Source organism: Chroicocephalus ridibundus, chromosome 2 (assembly GCF_963924245.1).
Source record: "Chroicocephalus ridibundus chromosome 2, bChrRid1.1, whole genome shotgun sequence".
Lineage (NCBI taxonomy): Eukaryota > Metazoa > Chordata > Aves > Charadriiformes > Laridae > Chroicocephalus > Chroicocephalus ridibundus.
The window spans coordinates 83,604,935-83,617,415 of record NC_086285.1 but is presented as its reverse complement, the minus strand read 5'-3'; the positions used below and the strand labels follow the sequence as shown (position 1 = coordinate 83,617,415).

At 35.1% G+C, this 12,481-nt stretch overlaps 1 long non-coding RNA gene across 1 annotated transcript in view; it reads left to right on the top strand.

The window, feature by feature from the left end:
* Nucleotides 1-11,873, top strand: part of LOC134510718 (uncharacterized) — a 124,746-nt gene extending 112,873 nt beyond the window's left edge. Inside the window, exons 3-5 of the long non-coding RNA XR_010069696.1 lie at nt 5,452-5,536; nt 6,639-6,798; nt 11,737-11,873. This is a non-coding gene — a long non-coding RNA (uncharacterized LOC134510718). The remainder of the gene's footprint in view (nt 1-5,451; nt 5,537-6,638; nt 6,799-11,736) is intronic.
* Nucleotides 11,874-12,481: the final 608 nt, after the last annotated feature.

Below are 12,481 nucleotides of genomic sequence, written 5' to 3'. Positions count from 1 at the left end.
ATCCCGAAGGCTACCCGCCTCCAAGGTGCGACCACTCCTCCTTGAGTCTGCGCCCTGAATTTCTCGTAAACTATACCTTTAATTGTGAAGCAAGAAAAATTAACACCAATCATGATAAAAGTATGTATGACTAAAGTCACTCAAACTCCACCTTGAAGATAACAAATAGTATAAAAATAGCCCGAGAGAGGGGGGGATACCCAGGGAAGACACCATCGCAAAGAATTACATCACTGACTTCTGGGATCAGTTGACGGGCTGAGCCTCTCTTCCCCCCCATAGGGACGCCTTTGGGTAAGACTTCGATTATACCGAGTGCTTTCTCGGGAAACTTAGAAACTTCTCTAGAGACTCTCTTTTCTACGTTTAGAGCCAGGCTGTATCTTTATTACTTCGTCGCGTGTTTTGTATATGTAACAATACTTTCATTTGCATGTGCTTTGCAGACAGTGTATTTATCACCGGCAATCCTAAGAACCTATATATCTGTTGTTTAAATAAACTGCACTTTTTTAAGTAGCTAGTCGTTTTGGTTTCTCACTGAAGGCGACCAAAGACTCGAGAGTGGCCGTGCTAGTTCATGAGCACGACTAGACTGAAGGTGCAGTCCACTATTAGTGTACCCAAATCGTAATAGTTCAATACATATTAAACGCGATTGGACTGATAGTGATGAATTGGGCATCACTCAGAATTTAAACCTAGCCGCACCTAGCCTCCCACCTTGGTGAGGAGTGTTAGAATGCAAGGGGGTTTATTTTCTGCCAAAACCGCTTTACCCCTCTTCACGCAACATGGACCTGCTGGAAAGCAGCTCTGAAGAAAAGGATCTGGGGGTCTTGGTAGACAGTAAATTATCCATGAGCCAGCAATGTGCCCTTGTTGCCAAGAAGACCAAGGGAATTCTGGGCTGCATAGGGAAGAGTGTGGCCAGCAGGCCAAGGGAGGTCATTCTCCCCCTCTACTCTGCACTGGGGAGGCCACAACTGGAATACTGTGTCCAGCTCTGGGCTCCCCAGTTCAAGAGAGACAGGGAACTACTGGAGAGAGTCCAGCATAGGGCAACAAAGATGACTGAGGGATTGGAGCATCTCCCTTATGAGGAAAGGCTGAGAGAGCTGGGACTCTTTAGCCTGGAGAAGAGAAGGCTGAGGGGAGACCTTATTAACGTTTACAAGTATCTAAAGGGTGGGTTTAAGGAGGATGGAGCCAGACTCTTTTCAGTGGTTCCCAGTAACAGGATGAGGGGTAACGGGCACAAGCTGGAACACAGGAAGTTCCGAACAAATATGAGAAAAAACTTCTTTACGGTGAGGGTGACAGAGCACTGGAACAGGCTGCCCAGGGGGGTTGTGGAGTCCCCTTCTCTGGAGACTTTCAAGACCCGCCTGGATACAGTCCTGAGGGATGTGCTCTAGGCAATCCTGCTTTGGCAGGGGAGTTGGACTAGATGATCTCTAGAGGTCCCTTCCAACTCCGAAAAATTCCATGAAAATTCCGTGAAATTTAATTTTCCTGAATCAAGCAAAGCTCTGTGAATAACTTCCTAGATGTAAATAATAGCTGAGAACCTGCCTAAAGCTAGGAAGAATTAAATGAAAGTCCACAACTAATTCTTCATCCAAAATTTGTTAGTCCATGTAGATAAGCAGTCATACTGTCATTGCACTGCTAGGAATTCTTGAACAACAAGCCAAATTTCTGCAAGAGTTGCAATTTCATGGCTTGAACATGGTATCACTGAGACTAAGAGCTTAGAAATACTCAGAAATTAATTTCATATTCATGTGGCAATGAGATATTTCCATTGTACTAGAAACTAATTTTTTTTTAAAAAAAGAAAGTAAAAGGCATAAGCCTTTGTGCCTCAGGGCACAGGCTCACCCTCACCTCCTAAGGAAGTGAGTCTGTTAATGCACAATAGAGACAGTTCTTTCTCTTCCCACTGAAGTGAGCAGGCCTAATTTCTGGTCGGAATAAAATGCTGAACTAGAGAGATCTGTGGTCTGATCTTTCATGGAAACCCTTGTATTTCACAAAAGCCGTTTTCCGTTCAGTTCTGAGATACAGTTTTAAAGGGTCATTTGTTAACTCTGTCTGCAAACATATAAGGGCAAGTGAACCAGCTGAGCTTCAATTCCATCTAGAAGCAGTAAACCTTACTAGAGGCTTTTAAAATAATTAATAGTCTGAATAAGTTCATTATCATTTAAGATCTATTTTAGCTACACATATTAATATTCTGTTTTTGTTGCAGAGCTATTTAGATACTGCCATTCATTGATAATAAGTCATTTATTCCTCATTAACTGTTAGGATGGATGTAGATATTCATTATAGCAAGACAACAGACTCATTTAACTGCACACAGTACTTGATTATACACGCGAACATTGACTGGAATGCAAATTTCATTCTACATAAGTCTCATCTTGGTTGTTATTCTCACCATGGGATAAAGTATCTTATCATAATCTGCTGTATTTTTTTTTTTTTAGTATCTGTCTTAAACCATAAGAAAGAACATAATAAAGACTGGTGATAATCTCAATTTGGGTAAATAATGACACAAGAAATAAAGGTTTTCTCACTTAAACTGCTCTTGAGATTTAAAAATGTTCTTTGAAATTATGTGTCCATGTTTGATAGTTGTGCCAAAATTAGTACAATCTTAGAATAGATGAGATTCAGATTTAAAGAATGTGAGACCTTAACAAATACTCATTACACTGGTCATGGACAAAAGCTTTTACTTTCTCATGAAATACAGATATTCTATGTCCCAAATACAGAAATCAAAGGCCAATTTGTCCCTATCAAATGGAAATAAAAATATATTTTCTGTCATCTTTTGCTCCATCTGCTAAGTCTGACTTCTTTTGCCTGTGTATTTGTGATTTTTTTTCCTTTTTCTTTCAGTTTTACCTGTTTACATTTATAGAAAGCCTTTTTGTGTATATGCAGAAGTATTATAATCATCCTTCAGCTATTATTGAATACAACACTACTTCAGTGCTCAGGGCATTGTACAAGGCTTCTAGTAATGTAAGAAAATTACAGCTTTTAGATAAATTGAGGCTGTGTGTGATACATGGCTCAGGTCTACTGCACTGTCTCATGAAACGAACTATGACTCAGTAACACAAATGCATTTGTTGTCTCAAATAATATAAGATAACTTGTGTTTGTGTTGTTTTTCCACAGCTCTAGTCAAGACTTCCCTACAGCAAATATATATGCAAATATTTTGCAAGATGTAAGTTCTTTCACAGGGGGTGTACATAGGATCTTTGCTGTACATTCAATGACATTTACCCTTTCTGAAGGCAAATAGCTTTTTTTACAAGCTAAATCAGAAGGCTTCACATATTCCTTATGGAAATATAAAGAATAAGTAATGGAGCAGTCCAAAGCAGCTTATAAACTGGGAGGAAAACAGAGTTAGGTTTTAAGAAGAAAAATAGCTTCATCAAGTCAGTTATCCCTGTTCTGCTGTTCAGCTGGTAGGAAGGTTTTGCAGAGAAATTATCAGCTGCCTAGAGCAATTGTTCTTCCTTCCCACTCTGGGTGGAGAAGATTCCATTAGTCTTTGTCAACAATCAACACTTCACACACAGAAATTCAGGCTTTTAGTGTGGGTAAGGCCCTTTTATACTTCTTTCTGCATACTGAGGTGTGCACATTGAATCTGGCATCCTGTTGCATATCCATATGTGATCTTAGAATCATAGAATGGTTTAGGTTGAAAGAGATCTTAAAGATCATCTGGTTCCAACCCCCCTGCCATGGGCAGGGACACCTCCCACTAGACCAGGCTGCTCAAAGCCCCATCCAGCCTGGCCTTGAACACTTCCAGGGATGGGGCCTCCAAAACTTCCCTGGGCAACCTGTTCCAGTGCCTCACCAATGTCTATATATGATGTCTATACGTGAAAACTGCCACAAACAGTTGTTAGGCAATCATAATTTCTCTTCTCTTTGACACTTGGGATTTATCAAGGCTAAAACATCTAGCTTTTAAGGACAAAAAAAACCCCAAAGAAACATTCTGAAAGCAGGCTTTTTCTTAGGAAGAAATCTGTGTGGTCACAACATAATTTTGCACTGCAGAATAACTCTGATGGAAAACTTTCAACCAGCCTTACCAAAAGCCTTTGAACATGGAAGAGACAAGACATATAGTACCTTGCAGGACAAAACTGTTCAAAGGTCTATGAAAAAAAGACAGTGCAGAATATTCTGTGTATATGCAGTAATACTGAAGGCTCCAAAGGCTCCTCATTTCTTCCAACTGAAACCAGTTTTCCTTAGAACATACACTCAAAAATAAATCTCATTAAAAACACTTTCCATCCACATTTGAACTTCCTATTCTTTTCTACTTCGTTTCAAATCCTTAAAAGTTCTTATTTTCTAATGGCAAAATAGATTTTACGAATTCTGTTAGTGCTGAAAAAATGTGAAATTAATGCATCTGTGAAAGTAATGAAAGATTGCATAGGCTTTAGAATCAGCTTTAGAATGCAAGTAGACAATAATATAATTTGACATAAATTCCATGGCCTGAACATTTTTTATACTGTGACATGCTTCCAGAGTTATGCAAAGGTATGTTTTATTGGTTTAATTCACTTGATGTAAAAAAAACCCTCTTAAGATATATTTAATTTTTAAAAAAGCTGGTACTACTAAAGTAATTTAATAAGTGTACCATAACATTTAATTTCCTATTATTCCAAGAATCTCCCCAAAAATATAGGGAATTTCATTATCCCAGTGAGCCTTACTGAATTTTGCAATAAGGCAATGCTATTTATATTTTTCTTTAAAGTGTACAGTTTAATTGGCAAAATGTCAAGGCTGACTCAATCAGTTTGGTGGCATGATCATTGACAACATTCTTCAAGTATTCTGATTCACATTAGAAATTGAAGACATATGTTGTGGGAGAAGATGCCTTAAGAATGAAAATATTGTTGATTCAGACAGATGGTAATTTTTTAGCAGGGAAAATGAGAGACGAGAATATGACAGCTGAATAAAAGTTAAAATCTATTAAACCTGACAAGGTCAAAGATTGAATGGGGCAAGAGGGGGTGGATTTCAAAATAACTGTTAAAAATAATACTGTATAGAAGAAAAGTTTTCTTTCCATTATAATCTTCTTCACCAAAAACATTTTCTACTTTTTATTCTTTCTTTTCTTTCTTTTTTTTTTTTAATGCATAAGTAGTATGAAACAAACACTAGGAAAAAAAAAAAAGAATCCTTGAAATTCATTTAAGGTTTAGCTCTTTTTAGCTTGTACATCAATACTGCTTTATGTTATTGGATTCTTTATTCCGAAGTATTCACTCAGGGACAAACTGTGTAGCCTGTATTCACACAAGTGAACATGTAAACATGAAAGTTGTTCTTCTATAGCCAATAAATTTAATTGCTTATTTATAGATTGGCAACACCATGTGGGATTTTCTGTTCCTGTCCAGTTCCAGAGGCTGACTTTAAATCTTTGGCCAAATTTTTTTCTCAACTAGTAAGTGTTCTTATTTAATTTCCTTGTTAAGTTTGTATGTTTGTACTCGATTAGGTAGAGTTAAATTTTATGCTATGCCTCAACAGCTCATTTCAAATAATTCAATTTTGAAAGCTTAAAAGAAAAATAAGAGCTTGAAAAGTGAAACATTTAAATTACAACCGTTTAAGGAAGCCTACCTCTAAAAAGCAGATTCCAAGCAAAATTTATAAATGCAACTGCTTAATTGGTGTTAGATAATCTCATATAAAAGCAAAAAGGTGGTACAGAAATACAGTAAATACTCTGACTTGTGATAAAACAGTATGATTTGAATGAAGACTAATTTGAACATATCAGTCATTTTATTCTCTTTGAATCTTGATAAATTATTTTCTGCTGACAACAAAAAATATTCTTGGATCAAACATTGAAGAACATATGTTATTTATGTCCATGCAGACTTGAAATTCTTCATCTTAAATCCACATTGAACCTGCAGAAAACCTTTAAAAAATTAATTACATTTAGAAGAGGCTGTTTCCGCAACCTTCAGGATCGAAAATTCTACTATTCCAGAATAAGGCAGTTTTCTTACAACTGTAATGCTGATCCAGCCTTCTAAACAGGTTCTTCTCATTGAAGTTTATATCAGGCTTTTACTTTCTACAGCGAGCACCTTCTGAGATATTATTCTACTAAATAGATATCAATACTTGGTGTTATCTTTATCAGGTGAATGTCATTAAAAGGACAGAGAGAAAGAAAGTTGTAAGATATTTATTGTAAGTAATTCTACCTGCTGCCCAGCACCAAATGAAATTTCATTAAAGGTGTCTGCTGGGTGACTCTGCTACTTTACTGTTTATTGACCAAAAGCCTCCTTTAATAATTCTTATAACAGAAATAAAACACATGTACCCAGTTGTGGCATACCCATGGGAATTTAGGATAAAGCCATACAGCAGTGCTGGCTGCCAGCTCAACTCTTATTTAATGTTTTGCATATAGAAAACTTTGGAGTCCGTAAATTTAAAACAGACATTTCTGCTCGTGTAGTATTTTGTAAAACACTGTTATAACTCAACCCTTGTGAATAAATTATGCCTCTAACTTTTTACAGGAAGGCCTGAATATGCAGATGGATTATCCAGGCTTACAAGAACACCAGCATCAGAGCAGAGTAAAACTGAGAAAGTCTTGATGTCTGCTTTGCTATTCAGCGGATTTTTCATGACAGAGTCCCATTTCAGATGGTGTGTTAAGGATAGCTGATCTAGCATGTAAGGGTAACCTAAATCCTAGCTCATCTGAAAAATATTATTCCCACTTTTATTGGTGATTGTAAAAGATAAGAATATGCATTATCTCTTAGTCAACTATAAAGTAATCAGAATTCAATGTGAAAAATAACATACATATTCCCTGAAAGAAAAATAAAAGCTATGCAAGGGAATCACTAAGAAACAAAGAACCTTCTGAGAATCTTCTCAGTGGTCTTTGGAAGTACTGATGTGAGAGAGAATGATAAGCACCTATTTCTCCCGTTTTAGTGAAACTTTGGGGTTTATGTATTCTGTAGTACGTAACAGCCCTATACTAGAATCATTCTGTAACAGATTCTTATTACAAAAAGAATGACATTGTTTCACTGAAGTTGTCAAAGGATCGTGGAGTGCAACATAGACAGGATTTCAGAATACATGATTGGACTTTCTCGTATTACAGAAAAGTTTTTTTGCTGGAGTAAAATATATTTTTATGGTGTGGTTAAGACTTTCTTTTTCTTTGTTACTAGGATAACATCAAACCTCTATCCCTCAAGAGTGATATTTTTGTTATTGAAAGCATAATTCCTTCTGATCCAATTGTGAGTTCCAACTGTATTCAGACTGAAGGCTGGACATCAGCCACATCCATCCAGAATTTTAATTAGATAAAACTATGTGCTTAGAGTTAAGCACAGACTTAAACCCTTTGTTTGACTGGGATCTATGTCAGTATCTTGGCAGGTGCTCAACAAATACAGCCAAAAGCAATTAACAAAATAAGGGCTTTTTGAAGGTAATTACTTTACCTATGACTTCACTGGATGTGCAGTCAAGCCCAATAACTGATGGATAAGTTTAATTTGGGAAAAACTGAGAACATAGAATCAAATTTATATGGTCTCTTAGACAGCAATGGTAGATGAAGCCTTGTCCTACCTGCATTTAAAAGACTCCCGGACACTTCATGTTATTAGAACAGCTTTAAGTGGACAACCCTCTCTAAAATTTAAAAAATAACTGGGCTTCGTATTACTGTAAATATATCAAAGGAGAAAATCTATGAAATTTAAACTGTAACTTTTAAAATTATTTGCTATCCAGAAACAAGTAAAAAAGAATTCTGTAAGAAAATTAATTTATTTTTTCTTTCACCCTGCAAAGACATTTGACAAAATACTTTCTTAATTTCCAAATTAATTCAGATAATTTTTCACTGTTTTGAATTTACTATAGATTTGCTATTTATATATCAGAAGTAAAATTAAAGATGAGTTATATGCTGGAGTAATCAAACAGATTACTCTATGTTCCTGAAACCTGGAATCTCATTCCAGGTTGTTTGACTTCATGAACTTGTTCAATACACCTAATTTATGTACTAGTTGATTGTTATTTTCCTTACTTATTAGCACTATACACAGTTATCTTTAAAAAGCGGTTTTAAATTCTGGAGTTCTTGTACTATAAAGGTTAATAAAAAAAAAAGAAAAAAGAAAAAAGAAAAAAGAGCAAACATATGATTGATACTTTCATCCCCTGTGTAGAAAAGATCTGTTTATGAAAGACTTTTACTTCTTTAGGAAAATAAAGTAATGTTCATGTAGAAAGAAGTCACTGGAATGAAATACGATAGATAGTATTTAAACTGTGTGGAAAAAAATCAAGCCTAACATCAGGTATCTAACAAGATGAAAAAGTATATCATCTACTTTTGGTTGAATGATGCTAGCTGAGTACTATGTGGCATGATTATATGATATTTAATATAATCATATATGATAGATTTGATCTTAATATAAAAATAAAATTTAAGCAGCAGGCAATCTTAAATATTACTGAAATGTAATAATCTTTCCTCCTTTTTTAAAGTTAATAAGTACATAAACATGTCAAACAGACAAACCAAAACATTCTAATTAAAGTCTAACAGCTAAATAATATATGTAAAATAGAAAATAATCCCTTTCTTCTTATTATATTTTTAGTCTTTCATTACCATTATGGTTTAACTTCCATGAAAGCTTCCAGTAAAAGCAAGGAACATGAAATTCTGCCCCCACTAGAGCCAATGACAAAAGTCCAACTGACTTTGGCAAAATACTCATTTTCCCTTTTCTGTTACATAAAAAAGTGACTATTCAAATATAATCAAAGGAAAAAAAGCTCAGTTACAGTGAACTTCATTGTAAGCATTCATGTCATCTCTTCTTACCTGAAGTCTGAACTATGAAAATATACTGTAACAGTTCTTTTCTTTCACCACTGTGTGCCTTAGTTTTTCCTTGTAAACACTGTGGAAATTTCTTCTGATATGATATTTTCCTTGGGTTGCTATCAACTAGGATGTTACAGATTCTTATAGTTTAAAAGTCTTGTTTTATGAGGATTGTAAGCATTACTAGTCTAACGTCTTGTAACAGTAAATTCCAAAGTTTGTGCATTTTGATAACCCAAACTCTCTTTATTTGTTCTATTTTTTAATATCTCAATTTTTAATAATAATAATAATTGTTTTCTGTATTTCAATTATATTAAGTGGAGGCCCAGTCTTTTGAATATTTCTCTCTGTTGCCTGTCCAGAACTTTCCCGTGTCTCCCCCAGTGCATTTTTATCTCCACTAAAACTTTTATTTAATGCAACCACAGCACATCACAACAAGTTGTCATATTATAGTACGAACTGCCATTTCAATACTTTGCATAACCTAATATTCTATTTGCAAATTCAGGATTTAAACTTTAAGCAAAGATTTAGATTTCTTTGTCAAATGAATCTTAGCTCACCCTGCATTCTAAATAGACATAGAATTTTCCAGATTAATAAGAAGTGCTATAACTAACAGAATAAATTAACAATTGACTCAGAAATAGCAGAGATTAGAACATAAATGATTTTATGATGTCGAAATTGGAGGGAAATAGTTTGATGCAAAGAGATTCTCATCATATGATTGTTGCTTAAAGAAAAATTAAGTGGTCCGGGAAAGCTAAGATCTACCAATTACAACATTTAGTTTTGAAACTGTGTTTTTAGCTGGAGAAGCTGGGAGACTTGGAAATAAAGTTATCAATTTTAGCTGTTAATTATAAATGACTGGAAAAAGATAAGAGAATGAAGGTCTCTGATTCATTTCAATTCCCAAAAACATCATTTGATGTGCATTTTGGGCTCTTAGCAGCCAAGGAAATGGATGAAAAATTATGAAGAAACTATGCCCAGCAGGAACATTCAATTCCTTCTTTTTAAAAAAGTCTGTCATACCTACATAATTAGATCACAATTAATATCAAAATTTCGTGTAAAATCTGGAATACAAATATGTCATAATCACACTGGTGCACTTTGGATCACAATCCTACCCACTACATTATTCACTCTCCTGAATGCAGGGAGACCCAACATCATATCAAGATAAACAGCTGTATTCACAGTGGATGAGGCACCAGGATGACTCTGAGAAGCATGGTGCATCTATTAAACTTCAGGATTCTGCACTTGCACACTATCATCAAACAGATACACTGTCCTTGTAAAATCTCTTCTGGCATGTTTCTTCCTTACCATGATTTACAGCAACAAGGTGCCAGCTCAGGGGCTCTGGGAAGGAATGAATACCAAAATGAAACTCTGAACTAAGATTTTTTTTTTTGAGGAAAAAAAAACAAACAAAAAAATACAACCCACAAGTTTACAGGCTCTGCCTTCTAAAAATATCTTCTATCATAAACTAAACATGAGTTAGATAAACTAACAGAGAAAATATTTACCTACAATGTGAAAAATAATTGTTAGGTGTTTTCCATTCTTAAAGAAGTGGAAAGTTCAAAATGAGTAAACTGTCATGCCTCTATGTCTCATGGCTTTTCTGAATTGGAGAGGAACAGAGCAATTGAACCTCTCAGAAGCTTTTGTCTTAAGCATTCCCCAACTGTATTTCTGGGTCAAAGAAGAGCTCTGCATCTAAAGCCATGGGTTTGCAGGTGGACATTAGAAGCTAACAGATCTGCAGCTCCTCCTTCCATCAGTCCCCTGTATGTTCTTATGCAAAGGACTTCTGTTCTTTATGTATCACTCAGTAACAGGGTTTGGTAATCAATTAACTCTACTTGGAAATTTTATTTAAAATGAAAGAACATTTTTTGTTACATTTTGCAGTGCAACCACTCTCTTACTTTCCAGAACACAGGGGCAATGAACATCATAGAAAGGTTTTTCATTTCCCCCTTTTTTTTTTTTTTTTTTTTTTTAAATCCCTCATCCATTAGGAAAAAGGACGATATCTGCTCTTTAGTAATAGGTAATTCTAAACAATGTAGTCATCAACAGAGATTAAAATAAATCTAACAGAAACGTATTTAGAGGACAGGTTGAAGGCTGACATATATATCAATGAAAACTGACAGCATATTATCTAAGGGGAAAAATTGTCAAAAGCTTGTATACAAACTTGTCTATACCTCTAAATTTTTTGGGAATGTGTAATTAGAAGAATAAATATGAGACTTCATTTAATCTTGCCTCAAAAGCAGAAGATCATTGTCACCGAAGATTTATATTTTATAATATGTATTTGTACAACAAGGGAATTTAACTTAAATATTAAGTTACAAAGAAACGGGGCTTTTTTGCATTGCTTCTCCCTTTAAAACCGGCAAAAAAAATCAAAAAGTTCAAGTCAGTCTTTTGACTAGATTGCAAGTTCTTTTTAATAGTATAATTTAATTAATGATATACTACTGCAGCTGATAATTGAAATTACATTTTAAAGATAAATGATCTTATTACAAGGATTTTCATGAATATTTGCTCATCTTTTATGAATTATTTTGGGGTGTCGTATTTTGAAATATTTTGGGTGAGATCACTCTAGAGGTCACATCAGAGTAGGCAATTAGGTTGTCTTTCCACTTGTTGTGGAGAAATAACATGATCTATCCCATGTCTCTTAGGTTGAGGAGGCTCACTCTAAAGATACTTGGTTTCCTCCACTGCCTGCAAAGGAAGTCACAATGAATGACTTGTATATACACTACACTACCTGAAGTTAGAACAAGTGACCCGGTACTTTGCGTCTGAATGTTTAAGATGCTCAGCATATAGGGTGTGTGGGGGGATGTGTGGGGGATGTGTGTGGGGGGGACTTAAAATATATGCCCTTTGGATGCAAGCTCTTCATTTTGTTCTGTGTTGTGACTGAACTCATGTGCCGTTTCTTTACAAATAATAACTGTCAACTGCATGTTTGCTTCAGGCTGGGCACCTAAATCTCAGTCCACATAAAATTGTTGAGCACTTCTGAAACATAAGCTGCATAATTCATTTGGCAGTATCCTAATTAATTTGTATTTTACCACTTTAAAAGTGAGGTTGAAATGTTTTTTACTGTTTAATATGCCTAATGTTACTGAGCTTCAGCTCTGTCCTCACATTTATATGTGACAAGCAGGATTCCAGAGTGAAGAAGATAAATTAACTGTCCTACACAATGAAGCGGAGTCCTCTGCATCCCTTGACTGTGTTATGCTGTTACTAGATCGTGCCTTTCAACTGCACTATTTAAATAATAAATTCTTATTTAAGAATGTTTTTTTAATGCTGTACATCACTTGAATGATAATTACAGTAATATTGTTGGCACTCAGAAGTCGGTAAATATTTTTTACTGTCTACTAAAGTGTTTTGACATGGCATTTA